The sequence below is a fragment of the Haemorhous mexicanus genome, chromosome 4 (genome assembly GCF_027477595.1).
Source record: "Haemorhous mexicanus isolate bHaeMex1 chromosome 4, bHaeMex1.pri, whole genome shotgun sequence".
In the NCBI taxonomy this organism is placed as follows: domain Eukaryota; kingdom Metazoa; phylum Chordata; class Aves; order Passeriformes; family Fringillidae; genus Haemorhous; species Haemorhous mexicanus.
Window position 1 is genome coordinate 25506070 of NC_082344.1, and position 23325 is coordinate 25529394.

Below are 23325 nucleotides of genomic sequence, written 5' to 3' on the forward strand. Positions count from 1 at the left end.
TAAAAGTGGTAGAAAGTTGTACAACAACAGGCACTTAAAGCACAGCATAGCTTGGGGTTATTTGGCAGTGATGGGGACTGAATAATATGTATTTTTGTTCAGGAGGCTAAATGTTAAAATTGGGAAATGAAACTGAAGGATATATAAATGCAAATGATTTTTACTCCTCAAGAAACACAGAGTTAAAATTCATCTTAGTAAACCACACTTAAAGATTAGAGCACTGAAGAAACAAATGCTAGATAAGCTTTTAATATAACATCGTCATCCTCTGGCTTTTTTTAAGGAAAAAAGACCCCCTACAGATTGTATGCAAGTAAGAGACATCCAAGAGAAACTTCTTAAAGGAGGAGTTTGGTGCTCTGATTAACTTAGGTCTGAAGATGAAAAGTCTCAGAGAGATGGGAGAAGTTGAGCAGAAACAATTCTAGATCTGAACAGGTTTCATCGCTAAAGAATATTTGAAAATTATTAGTAGAGTTTTGAAGACTTTGCTAAGGTAAATTCTTTTCAGTGTAATTAGAAGGAAGGAAGTCTTCACAGTTGTTTGATGTTCAGAGTCTCACAGTGTTGTATTTCTATTTCGTAAGGATTTTCTACTTCACATTGTTGTGGTTAATACTTGGAGGGAGGATAACACAGAAAATAAAAGTCAGCGCTGAATGGGAAGGGTTGAACTTAAGAATAGGGCTGCAATGCATGTGGATCCTTTCAAATGGAAAAAAGTAGGAAAAGCTAGGCAGGACTCAGTGGTTTGATTTAGACATAATGCTGTGTTTTGAGGAGTTTGTCTGTCCCAAGCTGGTCCATAATGGTCTCTGCTTTTGGTTACTGCTTGTTGCTTAGACCAGAAGAGTATGTCATAGTGCACTTCCAGATGTGACTTCCTAGGCTCAAAACACTTCAGTAAGTCATAAAGCAGGGTGTCAGTAGCCACGTTTTTCAGGATTGTTATATTTAGGCAAGAGCCCAGAGAGTAGGACATAAAAGGCTGCTCCATGGTTGGGTTGCAAAACCATTGGCTCCAGGTTCTGTGTATGAATATGGCTGGAGCCTGAAATCTTGCAGCTTTGTCATGTCTCCATGTTTTCCGACTTATTTTTTGCACAAAGACTATAGGGAGCACCAGCCAACACGTGGCTTGTGTTATTTTTGAATTATTATTGTTAGGATTTTGCACGTTGACTAATGCGTTATTGCTGTGGTGTATTGCAGAAATAAAATGTGGCCTTATTTTGACAGGAAAACACATGTTAAAATTTCCATGTGATATATTGCACTGCCTTGTTAGTTTGATATTTTCCATTAATGTGAAAGAACAGAATAAGGGAGCAGAAGAAATGTTCATCTGCCATGAATTCTTCCTCTCTTTGAAAGGCTCCCATGTCCTTTACCAATTAGTCACCTTCCCTGTACTGCGTGATGTGCTGCCCACTCAGAGTTTAGCTGGCAGTTCACATGCAGCTTGCTCCCCAGCAAAATCCCTGCAAGCAGAGCAGCTCCACCAGTCTTCCCAGGCTGCCCTGGGAGTCTCTTGGTCGCCTGGCTTGAGAAACTGGAATGTGTTCTTCTGGAAGTAGCCAGGATATAACGATCCAGGCATTTCCAAGTAAGTGTGATCCTGCCTATTTTCAGATTCAGAAGTTTATTTGAAACAGTTTATATAGATTGCTTTAGATTGTTATGGGGGGCTTTTGTCATGATTTTTGATGTGTAAACAGTCAATTTTTATGTTCGCTGCCAGGCTTGCTGAGGTTTAATGATGCAGGTAATTTATGGGCTTTACTAGAGATGGAGATTTATGGAAGGAAAAATGTATGCAATTAGATACATTAGTGTATTTCTATTTAAGTTTTAGAGTAATTAACTTCAGAAGTTATTTGAACAGTTGGTAAAAGTTTTATGATGATATGGCTGTATTATGATTTTCCAGCCAGTTTCACTTTCACTGCATTGTTTTTGCTTGGCTGTTCACTTATTGGTCTGATTTTATTCAGTAGGAGCAACAATGATTTTAGACATTCATTTCCTATGAAGAGCTTGTGTTACTCTGTTAAAACAAAGCCTAACTCCTCAAAAATAGTCTTGTAAAAATTCCTCTTTGAATAGGAAGTTTGAACAGCTGATCTTGATAGGTCATAGAGAGCAAATGTATTACTTAGGGGACAGGGTGCCAGCATTTTACTTTTACGTCAGAGGAGTGTCTCATGCAGAATAATCCTCAAGATGTGACCGAGACTGTTCATGTTGTAGCATTAGACCAGAAGCACACACCATTGCCACTCTGAGGCTGAGGTTTTAGATGGTATTTGGAGTTGTATTTCAGGGGACAGGTGGAAGCAATGATGACAATTAGAATGCCTTTGATGCCGCATTTAGCAAGTGCTCTTTTACTAAAGTGGGCAGATCAAACACCAGGAAGCAGTTTCCTCACTGGTAATACGAAGCTTGGCTTTGCAGCCAGTGCTCTGTCTGAAAATCTGCCTCTCTTTTGCAGGGAGCAACTAAACTGTTGCTTTCCCCAGCTGCTCTGTTTCCCTATTGGGTTTGCTCCTCTGTGCAAGTTTAATACAGGAAATACACATGGAACCAAGCCAGTTCTTTGTCACCTGGGGTACATGGACACAGCTAGAAGAGCCTGAAAGCCTCCTGTCCCTCCTAGAAAGCCTCATCATGGCTATGCTCAGAGCAAGCAAAGTGACTTCCCAAATCAGGGAGTTCTGGCTATGAGTTGGGGGCTATTGCATTTTTGTCCCCATGAGTGATTTGATCCAAAACCCTGATAGTTCCCACTATTAATGTAAACAGATGGCACCGAGTGGCCTAGAACTGCAGATTTTTGCCGAGCACATTTGTTAGAGACAGCAGAAGTTTAACTTAAGTTCATGCTGGTCTTTGAGTGGTAGCATTCATTGTCTCAACTGACATTTGATAAAGACCATTCTAATCATCTTCCCTTTAATTGGGTGGCTATTAAACACATCAGTTTCACAAAAACTGTGTTTTCTTATAGCCAACCTTCTCTAAGACACTGAAAAGTAAGGACATGCTGCTCATCCAACTGGTTGGCTGTTGTCTAGTCAAATGCTACACAGAGTAAGTCTATGCTATTAACCTGAGTCCTTCAATTATGTCTCCTTTAAAACAGGGGCCCACATGGTAAGTATCTCTTGCTTCCACCAACTCATCATTTGCTGTCTTTTGCCACATTCTGTGCTGTAAATCTAACTTTAAAAAAGAGACATGAGAGAGAATACTGATTCTGTAAACTGCACGGAAAGATTGTTTCTATATGCAATACTTTATTTCTTTTGTGTTTCTTGTGACTGAGAAAACCATGGCAGGGGACAAAGGAAATGTACCTGAGTTGTGTACATGCGGATGAGCTGATGTTTGCAGTGACTTGGAGTTGTGAACATAAGATGGAATGTGCCATTCAAGCATGAGTCCAGCAGGTTTTGTCTTTTCTTCATGCTTTTTGTATTGCAGCTATGTTTAGTATATCATGTTTTTGTTGAGGTGCAGCTTTGGAGTTCTGTAATGTGACTTGTTTTGTATTCAGAACAAGGGTCGGGTTTTGCTTTTTTTTTTTTCCCTGACATAGAAAGGCATCTGCCAATTAGTCTGGAACTTTCAGGGATCCCCTGCTGTTATTTCTCAGCCATGAACACCTCGTTAAAGTTTATTCAAAGTCAGCGCTCCATGTTGAGTTGCTGGAACACCGAATTGTTCTTTCCACTGAGGCTTGATTTGAGTGAAGAGAGCACAGCTCCCTGCCTATGTGCCCAACATACCAGGGACTTGTGATTACAAGCATGAGGGAGTAGTGCAGGGGCTACCAGCAAGCAGCAGCTTGACACATCACACTCTTCATGCATTTTCTGATGGCTGCTTTTTAAAATCATTCTGTCATCCGGGAGGATGTGCACGGGCATTTCACAAATAGTAACATGTATGAACCCACCAAAGTGATTATTAGGCAGTGCATATTCATGTGACTGCTATAAAGCTTTTAATGCAGGGAGGTTGGACTAAATGAACTTTAAAAGGTCCCTTCTTACTCAAAATGTTCTATGATTCTATAGTGTTAGGTGCACATATTTGTAATATTTGAATAGCAGAAAATATATTCTCTGCATTTTAATACCTTACTAGCAATTAAAATTCTCTGGTATTTTATATTTTATATACTATGGGTATATTTTTACTATTTTCCATAGACATGTGGGTAAACATACTGGAAAGAGCAAATAGAAAGAAATTCCTCTTTCATTTATGTAGATAAATCACTTTTTTCAAATTAATGGGTGGAAGGGAAATGTCTAAAAATATTTTTTGCCAGTAAATTATATTGCAGTTAGCACAACCACATTTGTGTGTGATCCCTTAATTTATGTGTGTGGCAAACTCCAAGGTGAGGTGACCCAGATCTGATGGCAGTCTTGTATCAGTGTAAAGCAGATGGGCAGCAGCAGCTCCCCAGGCAGCCACGGTGCTCTTGTCGGTGGAAGTCAGCCTGAGATCAGAATCTGAAACATTTACATATTCTAGATAAGAAGGTGAAACTTAATATTCCATGTTGCTAGTTTTGAAGGAACTGTCTCAGCTGGGTTGCTATTGGTTCTGTTTTTACTGTCGCTTTTTCTTGTGCTGTGAAGTACAAGGAAAAACTAAGCCAAGACGTTATTGTACAATAAAAGGCTATGTGCTATCTAAAAATGGGAAAGGAAACTTACTCTGCACGGTCCATCTATTGCTAGTGGGACATACAGCTGGATCTCTGCAATAAATTACTGCAGGGTACCTCAGGTACTCTCTGAGCAAGAAAAAGTTCTGAACTGAGCTCACAACGGTGGTTTTTATTGTGGAGAGTTCTCCTCTGTGTTTGTGATAGACAATAAGTAAACTAATGTGATGAAATGTTGTCCTTTTTGCCCCTTTCAGGGTCCTGGTTTATTGCAATGGAGCACTTGCATAAACTTGTGCCACATAGGCATTTTTTCAGGTGTTGCTGAATAAAAATAGCTTAAAATTGCCAATAAGTGGCTGCTGGGTTATGAGCATGAATTTCATAAATCTTTTTTATCTAAATTAAAGCAAAATCAAGAGAAAAGTCAACAAGGTCTTTGTTAAAACAAACAAAACCACACAAAAAAGTGTGTTAGGCTGCTTAAAAAAAAGTCTTTGCTTGGCTCTGGTGTGTATCCTCAACCTGAAGTTCATAACTACTACATTTTCTTTCCAAACAGAAGGTGCCTTCTGAATGTGGACAAGGAACCGGACAAATCAATTAGCCAGAATAAATAATGAAATGTTACTCGGAGGCCTAAGGCAAAGCTTCATTCCAACAGTACTTTAAAGTTATGCAGACTTTGAAAGGAAGATAAGCTGATACAAAAGTTCTGCAGCCGATTCAGTTAGACACCAGATTACAATTCTTTCATGGTTGCAAGCAAATAACTGAAACTCTAAGCTTCTATTTGCCATACATGAGCACAATGAGATAGTGTTTCTTGCTTTCAGGAGAGAAGTGAACATTGTTTCTCAAAAATGTCTTGTGTGTCATTTATTCCTATTGTATGGGGTTTTTTGGGTGGTGGGTGGGGGGTTAAGATAGGTCATTTATAAGCATCTTTTTGGAATTGTTCTCATGGCATGAAAGAAAGAAACAAAGGTCTTTGCTTGAGTCTCAAATTGGAAGTCTTGCATTGCACATTTGAGCAACTTTAATCTGTCATTTAGTTTAATGGGAAGTTTGCATGGAAAATTTTAGTTATTTTATAGAGAAACTGAAGATATTTTTTATCGTATGGGTTATTTCTGCATTTAACTGCTGGCACTCGATTACTGTGGATCTTATTAATGTCATGGGAATTTTTGAAATTTCTACAGGCTATATATTTTTAATTTGCAAATGGTTAGGATTTGGTTTTGTATTGATGGACTGTATGAAATCTTCCAAATGTGGAAATATGCTTGTAAAAGATTACTGAACAAATGATTGTAATCTCTCTGTCTTCTTTCTAAATATATCCTCCACTTTTACCAGAGGTAACAAAAACATTATGCTAAAAGAATTTGAGCTAGTTGAGACCACCTCCCATTTCTAGGTTTGTGTTTATTTTGGTCATATTGAATTTGAAAGAGACTCTCTCAGGGAAGGAATGCAGTCCAAGAGCCTGGGTCCAGATGTTATTCTTTCCTTCCATACCAACCTAGGTCTCTGAGCAGAGATCCCCCTCTCTGAAAACAAGACTTGGACAAAGTGCAAACGCCTCATTTCCTGAAATCTCATTGTTTAGGCCAACAAACAGGCAGGTCAACATGCAGGTTGCAGAACTGAAACTGAACACCACCTCAGTTTCCCTGGATCAATGAAGTGTAATTTGAGGCTTGTGGTTGCCTGTCTAGCTTGGAGAACCAGCACAGAGAACAAAGGCTCAACACTGTGGCCTTCAGATATTTGAGCAGTGAAATAATGTTGCTGCTGTTCTCTTCTGCTGGCTTTTGACTCAGGACTCTGCTGTTTAGGTAGTCTGGGCATTAATTTTTTGTGATAGTTATGCCAGAAAATTCTCCTAGAGCATAGGCGACTTATGCTGGCCCTAGGTAGGTTAGTTCAAGAAGAAAAACAAAACAACAACTAAACAAAACCCCAAACCAGGAAAGAAAAACTTATTTGAGTTCTGCAGATGTTCATATAGACTGTTTCTTATAACAAAACTTGGTCTGACTCTGTCAGTCTCTCTGTAAAATCAAGTCAGCAAAGAGCCCTTCGTGAGCAATAAATGAAAAACTTGGCACAAGTCTGGAACTAGATGCAGATTGAAGAACAGTAGATGTAACTGGCTGTGATGCCTATTGCATTTTCAGCAACTTGTATGGAAGGTTAGAGCCTATAGCTTCTGCCCTCAGTGGGGGATGGCACACACAAAAGTGGGCTGTCTTGGCTGGAATGTTTTTGCAGTGTGGCTGCTGCTTTTTGGACAGGGAGCCTTTTCTGGTCAATAGAAACTCAGGCTCACAGTATTTTGTTTAGCTGCAGTGCAGGGTGTTAATTTATAATTAGGCTTCACTGGGATGTAATCAGATCCATACTTGTAGGGAGTATGGGCGTTTTTGGCATGTTTTTACTGAAGAGCTCATTAGAAGTTGATGGGAGTTGAGTGCATCTCAGCCCAGTCATGCACCTTTTCCTAAAGCACCTAATTCAATTGATTGGGGTGTTTAGTGACAAGAAACACTGTGTCAGCAGGACCTTAATTATTTAATCCATCTAACCACAGCATGAGTATTATGAGTAATGCATGGATGTAGATAAAACTCTTACATCTTCATGTTTGACCAGGAACACTGGGAAAGGAAAAGGGTAGTTTTTATTAGTAAGTATATGCAATATTGTACAATTGCTGCTTGATATTTGCCACATAAAATATATGCCACACCATGAAAATAGTTAGAAATTTTTCTGTCAGTTTGCTCAAGTGTGACTGAACTCTAATACTAATGTTAAATGTACAATATCATATGTAATGGATTTTTTTTTCTGTTCTGTTGTAGATCATCTTACTTAAACTGTGAGACAAGAATACTTCTTGAAAGTTAAGAGTTTTACAGGTAAGAACTGAGTTAACTAATTTTATAAAGACCATTGTTGTTAATAAGCACCGTAATAAAGTAAACACAGAAGTGTTCACTCTTCATGAACTACGCTTTGAAAAGCTGAAAAAAAATCACTTGAGATGCTCACAGTGATACAAACAGGATATTTGAGAAAGACAGATGTCTGAAAGACAGATGTCAAGTGTGAATGATGTTAGTATTTTGAATGCTTAGTACCTAGGACGTCTGTCAAGAAGGGATTTGTAAAGAATTGTCTTCTGACAGAAAAATGGGAGCCGGTTGAGAAAGTGGCTGGAAGTAATGGGCACACAGACACCAGGTGTTGGCAGCACGACTTTGGTGTGGGCTGCTTGTCATTGTCTATCTCATATTTTCAGATACCCATTGGGAGACCTAAACTTCATGTGCAGGAAATGTCCCTAGTCCCCTTGGGGTTATTGCTGAATAATAGCATGCCTGGCAAGTTAAGTTGTCATTCTTTGACTGATGTCTCCCCTGGGGTAAACAAGAAGTAGATCTGCAGAGCAAAAAGTCATCAGCTCTTCGTTTAAACAGTCTGCTAAAACTCCTGTCTAGTGCTTAAGACACAAGGATTAGAGTCTTTTCAGAAGGATTTTGTTGAAAGATTAAATAATTGCTCAGTTCATAATGGGAAAACTCCCACTTTGCTGGAGATGGTGTTGTAAATCCTTATAGTCAGAGCTGATGTAAAAACAAAATGCGAGCAGTTTTACCTTATCACATAAGGGGGGGACTTATGTGTTTTTTACTTCTAGTGTAGACTGAGACAATGCGGGTAAGCAATTCACTCGATCCCAAATGAAGGATGGAGAAACACAGAAATTTGATAGATGCTTACAAAACCTATGATGTCCTTTAAGTTATGAACTGTCAATCCACTTTTCCAGGCCACTGAAAAACTTGTGAGCTATTTAATCTACAGAGCCCTTGCCATCCTCTCAGTTTCTGCCTTTTTGTACACATCTATTTCGTGTTAGAGCTTATAAACACAATACAGGAAGTTGCTGAAATTGGAGAATTAAACATTTTTCCGTACGCAGATAGCGCTTCCTGACTGCACCATATTCTGTTACCTTGCCTCAGTATCATAAAGAGCCTGAAGTTGAGAAATTGTGTTGAAGTTCCTCTGGGTTTACATTCTTGGAACTTTTCCTAGAGCAATTTCACGACTTAATTTGCATTTGGTGTTAGAAAATTTATATGACTCTGGTGCTTTGTTACTTATACCTAGATTTTGAAAGGAAAAAGAATGAATGCCTGTTAAGTTTAAAATAAAGTTGTAGCCTTTTCTTATAAAAATGGATGTACTAACCTTGAAATGCCAGTAAGTTGCATGGAGGTATTAAAAAAATAAAAAGCTATGTTATATTCCAAACATTATATACAAAACAAATGAACTAAGTATAATCTTTTATATATTAATCTTTATTTATATAGGAACATGGTATATAAGGATTCTTAAGACTGGTAAAATGCTATTAATTTTCTGTGTTCTGTTCCAAATCTTTGCTCCCATTCTTGCAGAAAATGAATATTTTTATTATTAGCTGTTCAAGCATGTTTTAAGCTGAGCTTTGAAATATTTCCTTTAAGAAAGAACTTTTTTAAAAATACTGTTTTTTGAGAAATTTTAAGCTTAGTAATCTATCTGCCATATTTAACTGCATGATGCTATTCCTGCTTCTGCAGTATCCTTGTTAGTTTATCAGCTTGAATCTGGAGTACAAAGATAATAGTAGAACCAATTTAATTGTGTGGATGTTTACATGGCTTTTGGTTGTACATCTGCATAAATGTATATGGCTTTATTGTTTCACACTAAAGACCTTTTGAAGGGTTTTGGATTACTCTGTGCATAAAATGCCTCCCTGGAGGAAGGCAATACCTTGGGCAGATTATATGATGTTCCTGGTCAGTTCAGTAATTTTTTGGGAAAAAAAAATTGCCTTAGTAAATTAAACACAGAAAACTCCATGAGTAGGTCCATGCTTTCTCCATGTAATTCCTGCACTAGTTCTTGTTTTTAGAATTATACTTTTGTAATACAAAACATTTGAGCTGGCATATGCTGCATTATAGGCATCTGGCTGAAAAATGCTACTGAAGATTGCCCACTCTTTTAGCAGTAATTTTTAAACACTTGACCAATTCAAAATGAGCTTTGACATTTTAGTGACTACATAAATTCTGAATATCCTTCCTTCTGTCATGATTGAAGTAATTCCAGTGGGTTGTACTCGTTTCTGCCCCTGCTTTATGAATATAAGAAATTGTTGTAATTCAAAGGCTGTATAGAAATATTTAATTTGTACATCTGCACTACCATTTGTTACTGGGGAAAAAATCAATGATAAATGATAGAAAAAAGCAATAATAATTCTGGTGCTTCATGCATTGCATGCCTGAGAAACCCATTTGAGCTTGGTTTTGCTTTGAGAAGGACTTTAACTTTGTTACTGTTATTCTATGAAAAGAAGAAATAGTAATAATAAGCCATAACATCAAACCTAATAACTTCATCTGAAATAATTTTTTGTTAATGTTTCACATAGAACCAATGCACATAAGAAAAGGGCCTGGCAATATACAGAAAATTGTTGCTCTATACCTTGGGCTTGAAACCAACCAAATTATTGAGTTGACTTTTACTTGGGCCCATAGTGAGTTGTCTTAGGGAGCACAACCACCTGAGAACTATTTCTTTTGGGGAGCAGGGACAAGGGAGAAAGAAGACCGAGGTAGCTCTCAAGTGGTTTAGTTGTGTAAGGTGGTGGTACAGGCAGGGTCATGAAAAAGGCAGCGACAGTCCAAAGGAAATAGAAGGAGGGCAAGGGTGGGATGGACAGAGGAGAGAAGAGCAGTCCTTTTACTGGTCACCTACTGTCCTCTGATTTCAGCTGTCTCATAAAACTTCTCTTTGCAATTTGGTGAGGAATTCTCCAGTCTGATGAGCATGGCAGAATAAAGGGATGAGTGTCTTACTAGCGAAAGGGCCCAAGAAGCATTTCCATCCCACTCTCCTAAGGAAAATATGCCCCAAGCCTTCCTCCAGATATCTTTTAAGACTTCTGTTCTTCCTCCTTCTGAATCCTTTTGGCAGATTCAATTTACATCGTGCTCTGGGGATTTGATTTATTTCCTATTATTGGCCGAGTCTTCCAAACCCCTGCACTCAAGGTTGGCAAGCGTGCTGTTAAATCTTGGTATAAATGAGTTCTGCTCCTGCACATTCAACCTATGGCATCTTTACTGTCTGGGACCATCCACCCAAACTGTGTTTGTTTGATGACTAAGTGGCACCATAATGTGAAATCTATCCTATTAGAAGAGAGAATAAATTTACTCAGTATGGAACTTTTAAGTATCTTTCACCATATGTCTTTGGATCATAATTTAAATTAAATTTGCTTAAAATGGAAATCTAGATTCAAGCTGACATCATAACATAGGACCTCCACTAGCAATGAAAATTGAAAACATGAGACAAGGACATTAATCACTGAATAGTTTATAAGCTGCCCTGAATGTTCATCTGAAATGTTAACGCTATTTTATTATATGCAATAGCAGCTTAAAGTGAAAATTTATGAACACTGTGAGGTGCCTAAGATGAGGCATTCAGACTCATTTTATTGTGCCCTGTCTCAGTTCTTTTGAGACTTTAGAGAAGAGCACAGAGACACTTGTGTGCCTAGCCTATTGCTTTTTGTGCAATCATAACCTTCTCCTTTTAGTGGGACTGGAAATGTGAGCAGGATAGTGGGGATCAGATTTGGCAGTCAGACTTGTGTGAACTCCAATTTGTTCGTACATACCCATTTGCAGAGGTGTTTAATGGTCCCAGCGTGGAAGTGTCTGTGAAGTTTTGGTCGTTGTTTTCCGGGGTTTTAATTCTGCTTAGCAGTTTGAATTTTGGGTTGGAGTTCTGATAGTAAGTTTTTATTTGTTTTTTTAATGGATAGCTGTAGTTGTAATGTTGAGTGTAGCTGAATATGGAGTATAATGGGTGCAGTAGAGCTTACTTATGCAAAACTGACCAGGGCTGTCATCAAACAGATCTCTTCAGATGACTTGATAGAATGATTTTGGGTTTTTGTGTGTGGTATTTTTTAATTAGCAGGTACAAAATCTATTTGATGGTTTGAAAAGGAAGAGATTTAAGAATGTCTTTTTAACTTGATCGCAGATTTATAAAGCTACATCTGTAATATATGCCCTTTACTTGTGAACTCATCAGTGTAACTCAGAATCTTCAGAATTTGATGTCATACATAGTTGACTTGGTGGACTCTGGAAAAACACAAGCTAAGTTGGATTATTAGTTTCCGAACGATACACTGCTGCTCTTTTGCTGGGAGAGCTTCTTTGTTCCTATGTAGCTTGAGCCAGTGATTTAAAAATAGATTTAAATGCTTTTATAGGTGAAAGTGAGCTTAATTGACAGTGAGGTGGTTGTAGCTTTTGTATTTTGCTTTACTGGGTAGTTCTAGTAGTAAACTGAATTTATTGAAGTAAATCTATGAAATTACCTTAATTGCCTGATCTCAATAATATTTTTAAGGAACTCCACTATTTGTGTGGCTTTTATTTTAATGTAAGGTACATAGTGCAGCTTGTATATGCATATTGTTTGGGGGCTTTGAATGGCTTGCCTGTCTGATCCATTTTAATAGATTCCAGCCTTTTTCCATGACATCATTATTATAACAGACTTCCTAGAAAATATGAACAGCTGCTGTGTATTTTTTTCCAGTGTTTGATATTAAAACTGTAGCAGCTATTCTGTTCTTTACAAATGACAGCAATAGGCTTGTCTGATGTAAAACAAAATGAAAAAAAGTCCAAGTAAGGAGCTGTGATACTGTTAACAGGCCAGTAATGTAACAGGTCTCCATCTATGAATCATTTCATAATGCAATAAGGGATTACTTATGCTGCTGTCATACTGGTCAAAGGTTGGTCCCATTTCCTTCCCCCCTCCTCCTGAACTAAACTGTGCATCATTAAAGATGATGAAAACAGTATTGTGCTCAGCTTCCTGGCCCAGATGGCAATTTGCATGAAGAATTTTACTTTTTTAAATTTTTTTCCTATTATTCTTATGCAGACTGTGCATAGAGGTTTTAAAGTTCTTTCCAGTTCAGATCAGGCAGACTTCTTCCTTGTTTCTCTGCACATCTTGGCATTCAGGGATGGCTTAGAGGCCACTTAACATGGAGTCTGGAGTATTACATACAAATAGGAATTCATCAATCTCATCGTTACATGTAATTTTCTATCTTGCTCCATCTGTAAATAATGTAAACAGCTGAAAGGTATCAAAGAGGGATGTGACCTTTAGATCATTTTATTCCATGATGTCTGAAATACCTTGGTTGGAGTTTTAGTTTCTTTTAGACAACTTGTGCAAACCAGCCATGACATCTGGTATGTTTCATGCCTCGATATCTACATTTGACACAACAAAAGCGACAGGTATAAGGAAAACCTATCCTTTCAGTGTCTCTGAATAAAAACACACAACACTGTGTGGCTGACTTAGAGACCAGACAAGCCTTAGAGTGTAATATGGCCATGAGACAACTCATCATCCACTAATGCTGTTATCTCAGACCTGTGTCTTTTGGAGTGCCCTCTTCCTCCATTTTCAAATAGGTCACCTTTGTGTTTTCTGCTGTGTGTGGGGGGAAAAAAACCCAGCAACTAAATACTGTTCTTCTTTATGAAGCAGGGGGATGGTCTCTGCACCAGGTGTGTGGCTGTGAGCTGATTGAAAAGTGCTCCAAGAAAATCAATACTAACCTTGCAATGAGAAGTTAGATGAGGAATGGCTGCATTGCTCCTGTCTGTGGTGTTCATCAAATGGTGCCTGTTCTGCAGAGCATGTAGAGAAATATTTTCATGAACAAAGTAACTAATACCTTTTGGCAATGATCAGTTACCAGCCCTTCTTCATCTGTTAAGGACTCCATGAGAGACTGCTTGACTTTTTCTCCATTAATGTCCTAAAGCAGCCTTGAAAAGCACATGATACATAAATAATATTAATGCAAATTATTATTAGCCCAGATGTGAGAACACATGAAAATTACCTTTGGTTTCATAACCACAGAAGGTTTAAACTAACACTGACTATATAATGTGTGATGCTTACAGAAAAAAATCTGAGGTCATTCCTTCGAATATTTGATGCATCATGGTACTGAGCACCTAAGGGTTGATATCTGTGGCTTCTGGGCTGGACCACAGCCTGGATGGGAAGACAGCTTCAAACCACACAAGCCCTTTTGAAGGTCAGCTCACATCAGGGTGGCATGGTTAACAAAAACACAGTTTTATTCCAATGTTAGGCAATTTCTGAAGCTTATTTTTTTTGTCATCTCCTTGTTTAGATTGAAATGAGTGTAAAAGTCTGCTTTTCAGTGGAACAAAGTTTGTGTCTCATTTTCACTTAGTTTTTGCAGGTAGTTATAAAGCAAAGTGAAGAAACAGCATGTTATTATATAAAGTACTTTGAGACTGTAGTTCTTATCATACCCTTCTGCTTTGGGGAAAAAGTCTTTCTCATTACCCTAAAATTCCCTAGTATGGGAAAAGCTGTGGGGACTTAGTCCTACAGGTTTTAGCTTACTGTTTTTTTTTCTTTTTTGAAGCATGCAGAAATTAATTTCTTCCTTTCCCTTCCCTCAACCCCCATATCACTTTCAAAATTATAGTCCTCTGCTATTGCATTTCTGGTCAATCTGGCTTATTTTGGTTGTGTAATCAGGCTGTGGATTGTTTTATTAGTTCATTTCTGTAAATAAACTTCTTAAAAAATCGTTTTTCCACTTCCTACCCCCAAAAGAAGGTTCAAGAAAGTAATTGATATTTGCATAAATATGTATTAAGTTTTAAATATATGTCAGAAATAAATATTTGCCAGATCAGCTTATAAAAAATCTGCTTGCAAACTAAATTTATTTTTAGCTGTTATTTTTATTTTAAAAATGCAAAACATCAACTCTCCTGTAGATGAAACATTTTGTGGTGAAAAACAATTTTGTAGTCATTGATACACATGAACTACAATATATAAAATGTCTAGTAATTTTATAATAATTGCTACATCCATTCCTATTTGTGTGGCAAAGCAAAACTGTGGAGAAATTCCACTGATATTAATGTGGTTGATCTATAATTACACCACTGAGTCAAACAGTAATATAGATCATTCATTTGTAATTTGAATGCAAACAAATCTGTAATAAATATTTCTACCATTCTTCAGACATGTCATGGAAAATGTTTTGCATTTTGCTTCACAGATATTTAAAATAAAACTGAGAATATGTCTTAGTAATAGCATATGTCCACCAAATGTAATTCACTGAAAAATTATTTAACTGTGGCTTTCTTACTGATACCCTTCTTACAGTGAATCTGCTCACCTGTGAGAGAGCAGTGAAGAGCAGCTAAATATGGCCTGTTTTATAATAAATAACAGTGTATTTTGAATTGAGGGCGAGAACTGATTTTTCTCATTTGCAGTACGAATGCTTTTCAATTAGATTTGTGCTAAACTCAGTGGCTGACTATGGAACAAAAAGTATGTCTTAATAAGCTGAACATGATCTTTCAGGTATCTGTGCATCTCCTAGCAGCAGTTCCTGCCCGTGCAGCAGGTCAGACAGCTGCTTCATCCCTTCCACCAGAAGGACTCAGAACCTCAAAGTATGTGAGGCACAAAGACTTTTCTTTTGCACAGTGCTTGAAAGGCTTTACTGGTTTCTGTGTTTTCCTCTCTACTATGTAAATGTGTATCCTCATGACAGACCCTTTAGGGTGTAGTTCACACGTGAAAGGATCACTTCCCAAGGTGATTGGTAATAACTGGACTTGGAATGGTTTTGGGAGTGGGGATGTTTTTGGCCTTCCTCACCATCAGCTTTACACTGGCCCATGTTGGCAGTGACTATAATCTGTAATAAGCTATTGCCTTTAAAAATGGTAGCCTTTTCTCTGTGAAATGAGCTGATGCCTGTTAGACCAAATGCAGAAGTCTGTACTGCAAACCATCAGTACTAAAGTAATTGTAATAGTATTGCTCCTACAGCCACAATATTCAAAGACTGGTGAGGGGGCAGGGTTTGCACAGAGAGGTAATATCTTTTATTAGATGAACCAATATAGTTGGAAAAAACAGATGCTTCAGACAAACAAATCCTCCTTCAGGAAAGGCTTTCTATGCCCAGAAGCTTGTCTGTTTTTTCCAACTGGTCTAATAAAAGATATTGCCTCTCCCTGTAAACTTTGCCTATATGAAACATGGGCATTTCTGTCAGCCCTTCAACAGAAAAGCCTGGGCAGCATGGGCATGGTGCTTTGCTGGATTTCATATGTCATACTTCTTCTCCTACTTTACTTGCCCTGCATGTCTTAGACATGGGGCAAAAAAGGAGAATATGTTCAATTAATAAGATTATTATACACTGACAGACAAAGCTTATCAGAGTAGTTGGTTTATTCCTTTCCTTAGCTTTAGCTTAAATGTTTGATGGAAAGGAAATTTTGCTCCGTGTGAAGTCTGTTTCGTTCTCCCCACTTGAAAGATGTGGGTCCTGTAGCTCCTGTTAATGCTGGTCTTCCCGGTGTGATCCACCTGTGTATTGGAAGAGTTACAGAAGGGAAAATTGCTCCCTGGCCATTGCTCTGCTTTTCTGATGAGTCTGATTTTGCAGTATGCTTAGATGTGTAGTGATAATAGTCACCCAATAGCTGATCATAAGACTCTTGCTTAGATTTCAAAAGGGGCTCCAGGGCTCTCCTTGCAGAAAATAGAAGACAAAAATATTCGGTGGCTTGTTGGGAAGTGTGTCTAAAAGGATCTGCTGTAATGTGAAAACAAAAGGAGCAGTGTTTCCAGCTAGAGCACCAAACATCTTGGAGTCCACTGTGGAAAATGTTTATAGTGTTGTATAGTTTTATTAGTACGGATTGAAGAAAAACAGCTTATTGAATGATTTTGGGGACTAGATTCAGTACCAGTGGACTATCGAATAGTGGTCAAAGAAAACCCCTCTCGGCTGTGGGGTGAGAGCAGGGAATCTGTAAGGAGTACTCAGCTTTCTTGTACAATATAGAAGGACAAATACTGCTTTCAGACTCACTGAGTGTCCTACATGTGCTGAGGGGAATTGGGTTGCAATGCCAGGAGGCTGTGTGGGTGCCCTTGGGCATGGAGATTATCAGGCTCAAGGTACTCCCAAGTCCTTCCACAGGGACACTGTGAAAACAGTGGAGCTGTTGCCTTTCCACTCCTCCATTCACAAGATGCCTCATATAAAACCTGTTGACTTGGGCTGGTTTTTAGCTGACATTCTCTTAGTTGTGTTTTGCTCAGCATCTCCCTGGTGTGGTGGGCAGTAACATGTGCAGGGCAGTCTTTTGTCTCTGCACTGACCTGTGTGTGATAGCAGTAGGGCCTTTACCCATCTTGGAAAGATTTATCTCTTCTCAAGCAATAAGTATTATTAAAGCACCAAAGTTCAGTAGCAAGACCATCAATTTGTTTAATTGTCTTTGGCCTCTGCTGTTTTTATTGTGGTGTACCAATGCCAGCTGTTGCTGAAGGCTGTAGCTGCAGGGTGAGCCTCAGGCTGCCCTGGAGTCCCAAGACAGTTTGGCTTTTACACCCCTGCAGCAAGAGAACAAATAGTTCTCTCTGCACATTGCAGAATGAGGTGTGAGTGAGCTGTCGTGTCGTCTCAAAGAACTGGACCAGAGAGCGAGGCTGAAGCCAGGGCTTGAAAAATGTAGTCTGTGCCTAAGTGCTAGAGTGAAAAATAGTTGGGCTGGCATTCTTCCTGTTGTGTTCAGAGGCAGTGACTGATGAGGGCTTGGATTTGAACATGAAAAAAAGACATGCCTCTGTGTTAAGTCTACACATGGACCAAAAATGAGTGAGGGAAGAAAGGTGTGAGGGAGAAGTGTGTTTTGTCAGATGCTGCCTTCATGCCATTTGTTGTGTCCCTTACTCTTTTGCTTCCATAAGAAAGGCATGTGCCTTGTTTGGTCTCAGTTGGTGTGAGCTGGTCCATTTCCTCTTGCAGACCACTTAGTAACTTCAAAGCCTTTAGCCTCAACACATTTCACATGTGTCCCTCCAACAGACTGATTTTTCCGAGTCTTTCCCAAGTTTTGTGTGCTGAATTTCTCCCTTCCCACCAGCAAGTACTAGGATTTTTCTGGCTGTGCTGCCACAGGACTGCAATGAGTGCCAGGGTGGGATTATCCTTGATATCAGCATTCTGGTAGGATGTGACAAATTAGCCTGAAAAGACCCTAAACCCTAGTGTTCTGTAGCAAAGAGAAGGAAGACATCCTTCTGCTTTGAAATCAGCAATGTTTTCATTGCTGCTTCATCCTTGCAGCTGTTTCTTGATGCGCTCGGTGCATCTTGCGTGGTTCTTATGAACAGCCGTGAGCTGCTGCAGCTTGGCACGTGTCTATGCAGCTGAAGAGGTATCCAAAGAATTGTTTACTTGCTTGCAAACATGAGAAGCCAGCTCTGATGGTTACTGCCCATTCGTGTTTGGAAGATCACTTTGGAGCCAAAAGAAAGCTAAGAAATCTGGAGGCACTTTGGCATTTGGCTAGTGGGTGGAGAGGTTGTTTTCAATCCTTGATTAAAGAACAGTATGTTGGTGCACAAGGGTGGAGAAGCAAACCAATGTAATTATAGTATGAAGTATTGCTTAGGAGCTGAAATACTGATGTATATGGTGACATGCCAAAATATAAGGTGAAAGTCTGATGAAAGCAAACGAATGGCACCTTTGGCCAAGAAAAGTCAAGGAGAGAAGCAGAAAACGTGACCTGAATCAGCAGAGAGACACTAACACAGGCAGTTATGTGTAAGGTCTGTGTATGTGGGACAAATCAGTGTCATCCAAATCTCTCTTCAAAAAGTAATGAAACACTCAGCTACCACCATGAGAGCTTAATGTGCAAGGTCTGCTGTAAATTACACTGCAGTGTATCACATACTGGGACTCTGAACATGGGAACTGGTGCCTCCCTGACATAATTTGAGGCACGTGTGGTAGAAATTCAAAGATACAAATGCTAATATATATAACTTGTAGTGCAGTCTTGTTGACTTTTGCCTAATCTAGGCTAATAATAATAAACAATACTTAACATTTTTGGTGATTTGACTAGTTTGTAAGCCAATCTGTTGAATCTGAATAGCTTTGTGTTGATAAAATAGCAGCATCAAAAATGAAGGGACCAGTGAGATTGACATGGAATCTATTTGGTTTGTAAGTACACATGAATTTTCACAGAACTACTTTGAACGTTGTGAAGATTGAAATAAAATCCATTGGATTTGTTCTTTTTGATAAATAAAAGGAAAATATAGCTTATATTATTTTAACTTTTTCCAAGAAGAGTCTTGCAACATTTATCTCTTGCCCTTGTCTGTGTCTTGAGAAGTGTTTCATTGCTGGATTTTAGCAGTTAGCTTCATTTCTCTACTTTAGCAAAGTAGAAGTAAGTTAGTAGATAGAACTTACTTCTAGTTGCTGTAAAATGTGAATTCTTGCACATATACAGTAATCCTATTTTGTTAATGTTTGCCTTTTGCAAACTCTTCAATGATGTCTTTCTTTCTCCAGAAAGCTTTTAAAATTTTTTCTTCTCCTTCTTGAATATTCTTCATCATGTATCCTTATCACTTTGTACTATAGACACAGGAACCTCACTCTTTCCCACAGCCATGCACACCTTGTGGTTTGAAAAACTGACCCATTCTTTATGCATGCTTCTCTATCTTGGCTGGGAATTAAATGCTTTAAATTGCTCTTCTCCCATGTTAATTCTGGCTAAGTTGATTGGTGTTACTCTTTTTCTCTTAGTAAATCCATTCATTCCAAATTCTTCAGCTGCCTCTGAAGAATCTTAGAGCCTCTTCTTCTGGGCAGTTTGCTTCTCTTCCATCAGGGTGACTAAATCTTTCTCTTCTTTTTTTGGTGATAATCCAGGAGCTGCCTCCTCTTTGTACTTCTCTTGTCTCTTTTTTAATTTCAGAGTAGATAGAAGTGCTTTTGTCCTGTTAGGCATGTGTTATCTAATCAGTGACATTTTCTGGAGATTTGAAACCTTCTGGCTCCAGTTGTGTTAAGTATCTGACATTTTTCCTTTGGGTTCCAAATCTTTCCTTCATTGGAAGGGGACATAATGACCCCAAACACCTTTCTAGCACAAGATATTATGACTAAAATTATTTTCCTCTGTCTCAGCTTCTGGTTGCAGAAAACTCTAAGTTTAAGAAATGCTATCTTATTTTAAAAACATGTCTCCTTGTGTACTGCATTTATTCCTTAGGAAAAATAAAAACAAAACATTTAAAGACAAAATAGTTAACCTATAGATCATTACTAGTATGTTTTCATTCAGAATTTTGCCTATTTGTAGCTAGTCTTTGAGCTGCTTTATTTTTAGTTTAATGATGACAGTTTATAGTCAGAAAATAAAGTAGCAATTTATCATGGTCAACTGGAAGTTTTAAAGCCAGCCAGATGCTGGCTTTTACATTCTCTCTTCTTGTGTTTTGCAGTAGGTAAAATACCAGCTGAGTGTCAGGCTTGGCAAACTGTCTTAACGCTTTTAAAACCCTCATGACTGCTAAGCAAAGTGTTTGTTCTCAGAATAAAGAGTAAAAAGGGATAATATTTCCTACTCTTGAAAGATTTTTATTATTTTATTATTTTTATTCCTCCAGTGTTTTTATGTTGAAAAATGCCACCTCTCTTCCTCCCAGCTGAATGTTTTTGTGCTGACACCGTTTTGTCCACTTGGACCAAAGTTGCAAACTGCACATCTAGCTGAGCCATGTATGTTTGCTGTAGGAGAGAGGAGACACCCAGGTTTTTGTCAGAGGTTCTGTGGAGCTGATATATGGCACAACAGATGATGCCATGAATTGTTTTATGGGCCCTCACTTTTGAGTGCCCAATTTCTTCTGACTCCTACAGCTCGAACATTTCTCAAATGCTGTGTGAAATATTAATACAGTATTCCTCTGAGAGTGCTTTCCCACCAGGATTTTGTGACCATTATGAACATCTGTAAGTCCATCCATTAGTAATGTTCAATTGCTATTGACCAATCCAGCCTAGCTCCTGTGCTGCTTGGAAGCACAAAGAGTCCATGTTTCTGCAGTAAAGCTAGAAACCATGTGAAAAGGACACAGAGGGTCAAAATATTGAATTCTCTTTACATTTACTAGTTGTGGCTTTCTAAGCTGCAGGAAAACTGCACAAGCATACTTTCCTATGCTGCTGGCTTCCCAGATAGCTGGACAAAAATTACTCGCTTGTGTTAATCAGCTTTTAATCAGTTACCTTACTACAGATAGAGAGACATGTGTGATGGCTTCATTTCTTAACCCCATGGGCCATAACTGGCTTTCTTACCACATGTTTGCCCTTGCTATATAGCCATTAAATCAGTTTGCAGCTATGTGAAATGGGACTCAGAATAGCTTTTCCTCTTTTTTTGGCATTCTTTCCAGATAGTAACCAGTCACTAAAGGTTTGGGAGTGATATAGGTATAATGCAGGAAAACTGTAAACAAAAATTTGTATTTTAAAGGAAATAGGGAATGACTTCTCAAACTTTGAAGTCTCATTTTTAATAATTTAACAGAACACATGGATTTGTCTTCATTAGATTTTATCCCTTTGCAAAAAACATGTTGGGAAGAGTGATGGAGAATAAGCCAAGACTGTGAATAATTCTGGAAATATCCATACCTGACTGAATAAATTATGATTTGTGGTCAACCGAAAAATTGTGCTACACAGCGAAAATTTTTCCTTTCATTTCCTTAGATGTGTCTTCTTTCTGCCTGTTTTTCAAATCCATCATTTAGATGAGATGCATTTTCAATGTCTCTGCACAGTCTATTTTGGACAATTCTTTGGTTGTCAATCCATCTGCCCTTTTCCATAGCTTTTTTCTTTTTTTTTTTTTTTTAAACCCAAAAAGTTTAAGATTAAAAGATTCTTTGGTTTGCCAAACTAAATGATTCTGTTAATGTCTGACTAATGAGAGGAATATTCACTGGTATGAGGTAACTCTCAACTCAGTAAAACTCATAATCAGCACTGAAGAGCAAGCAACACTCACAGAACAGTAGCTCAGAGAATAGAAAAGGTTGAGGAAGCAATGTAAACGTGAGCCACCAATGAGCCCTGGTGGCCAGGAGAGCCAACAGCTTCCTGGGCTGCACTGGGCACTGTGCTGCCAGCAGGTTCAGGAGGGGATCCTGCACTTGAGTTCAGCACTGCTGAGCCAAGCCACATCTGGAGCTCTTGGGCCGGTGCTGGGCTCCTTCCCACGTGAAACATATGGACATAGTGGGACCAGTCCAGGGAAGGCACCATGAAGATGTTTGGGGGACCGGAGCATCTGTCCTATGGGAAGGATCGAGAGCTGGGAGTGTTCAGCTTGGAGAAGAGGAGGCTCAGGGGGACCTCACTGGTATGTGCAAATATCTGAAAGGAGGATGCAAGGAGAATATAGTCAGGCTCTTTTCAGGAGTGTGCAGTGGTGGAGGAGAGACAATGGTCTCAAGCTGAAATACAGGAAATTCTGTTTCAACATGAGGGCCAAGGGGAACTTTCTACTGTGAGGGTGCTCAAATTCTGGCAAAAGTTGCCTAGAGAGGGTGTGGAGTCTCCATCCCTGTAAATGCTCAAGATAAAACCAAAGCCCTCAGAAACCTGTTCCAGGTGGCCCTGCAGGATGGCTTCATTAAATTCTCTCCAAGGTGCCTTAAAACCTCAACTGTTGTGTGGTTTTATGAAAAAATAAATACAGTTTGGAGTTTTGTCTTAAAGATTGCTCTCTTATTTCTCATCAGAAGTGAGTTTATTGGGCTGATCTGAAAATACTACAAAAGTAATTATCCTTTTCCACAATAAAGAAATGTATTACCATTTTCAGACTTGAACCACAATGATGAGAGCATGGAAACTTAGTTTAAAAAAAGTAAGACCAGCCTTTCATTAATTAACACACTGTGCATTCCTAGATAATGTGAATTCTTAAGAGTAATTGAGATAGCACTAAAATTGTTTTTATTGTTGCCAATGTAGGTTTTGGAATGTTTCATCAGTTGCTTTCTCATGTTGTGTAGCATTTTGAATTACTTTGTGTTCATATAAATGACACTTTTTTCATTAGAAGTCATTCTTCTCATGGCAGGGTCTGAGAATGTAAAACGAAGAGCAGTAGTGTCATATAAAGCTGATTTGAAACCTATTTCAAAATGGTGCTGGTACTTAATCTCCAATTTCCATGTGTCTCTGGAAGTGGATCAGTGACTGACTGTAGAATGGGTCGAACGGTCTCGGGTGAGATGGCACATCGTTCAGATTTCCTGTCAAGGATGATCCCAGTGTGCTCCGTCTTCCTCCTGCATTTGGAGAAATTTGGCTCTTTAGAAGAAGGAAGCTTGGCAGCATGGAAGGATCAAAACTTGCCATGAAGTCTTGGTGCTGTTGACATGATTTATGACAAGGCTATAGAAAAAGTTGCTGTTAGATTAGTGTAAACTCTGTGTGGTTCTATAGCTGTCATCAACAGCAGAGTCAGGGTGGGATTTTTTTCTGAGTAATATAACCAAAGATA

The 23325-nt window shown here is 38.6% G+C and overlaps 1 protein-coding gene across 1 annotated transcript in view; it reads left to right on the forward strand.

Annotated features, from left to right (window-relative positions):
• Positions 1–23325, forward strand: part of BMPR1B (bone morphogenetic protein receptor type 1B) — a 233252-nt gene that overhangs the window by 82188 nt on the left and 127739 nt on the right. The window contains exon 3 of the mRNA XM_059844140.1: positions 7561–7617. The gene's annotated coding sequence lies outside the window, so the exon portion shown is untranslated. The remainder of the gene's footprint in view (positions 1–7560; positions 7618–23325) is intronic.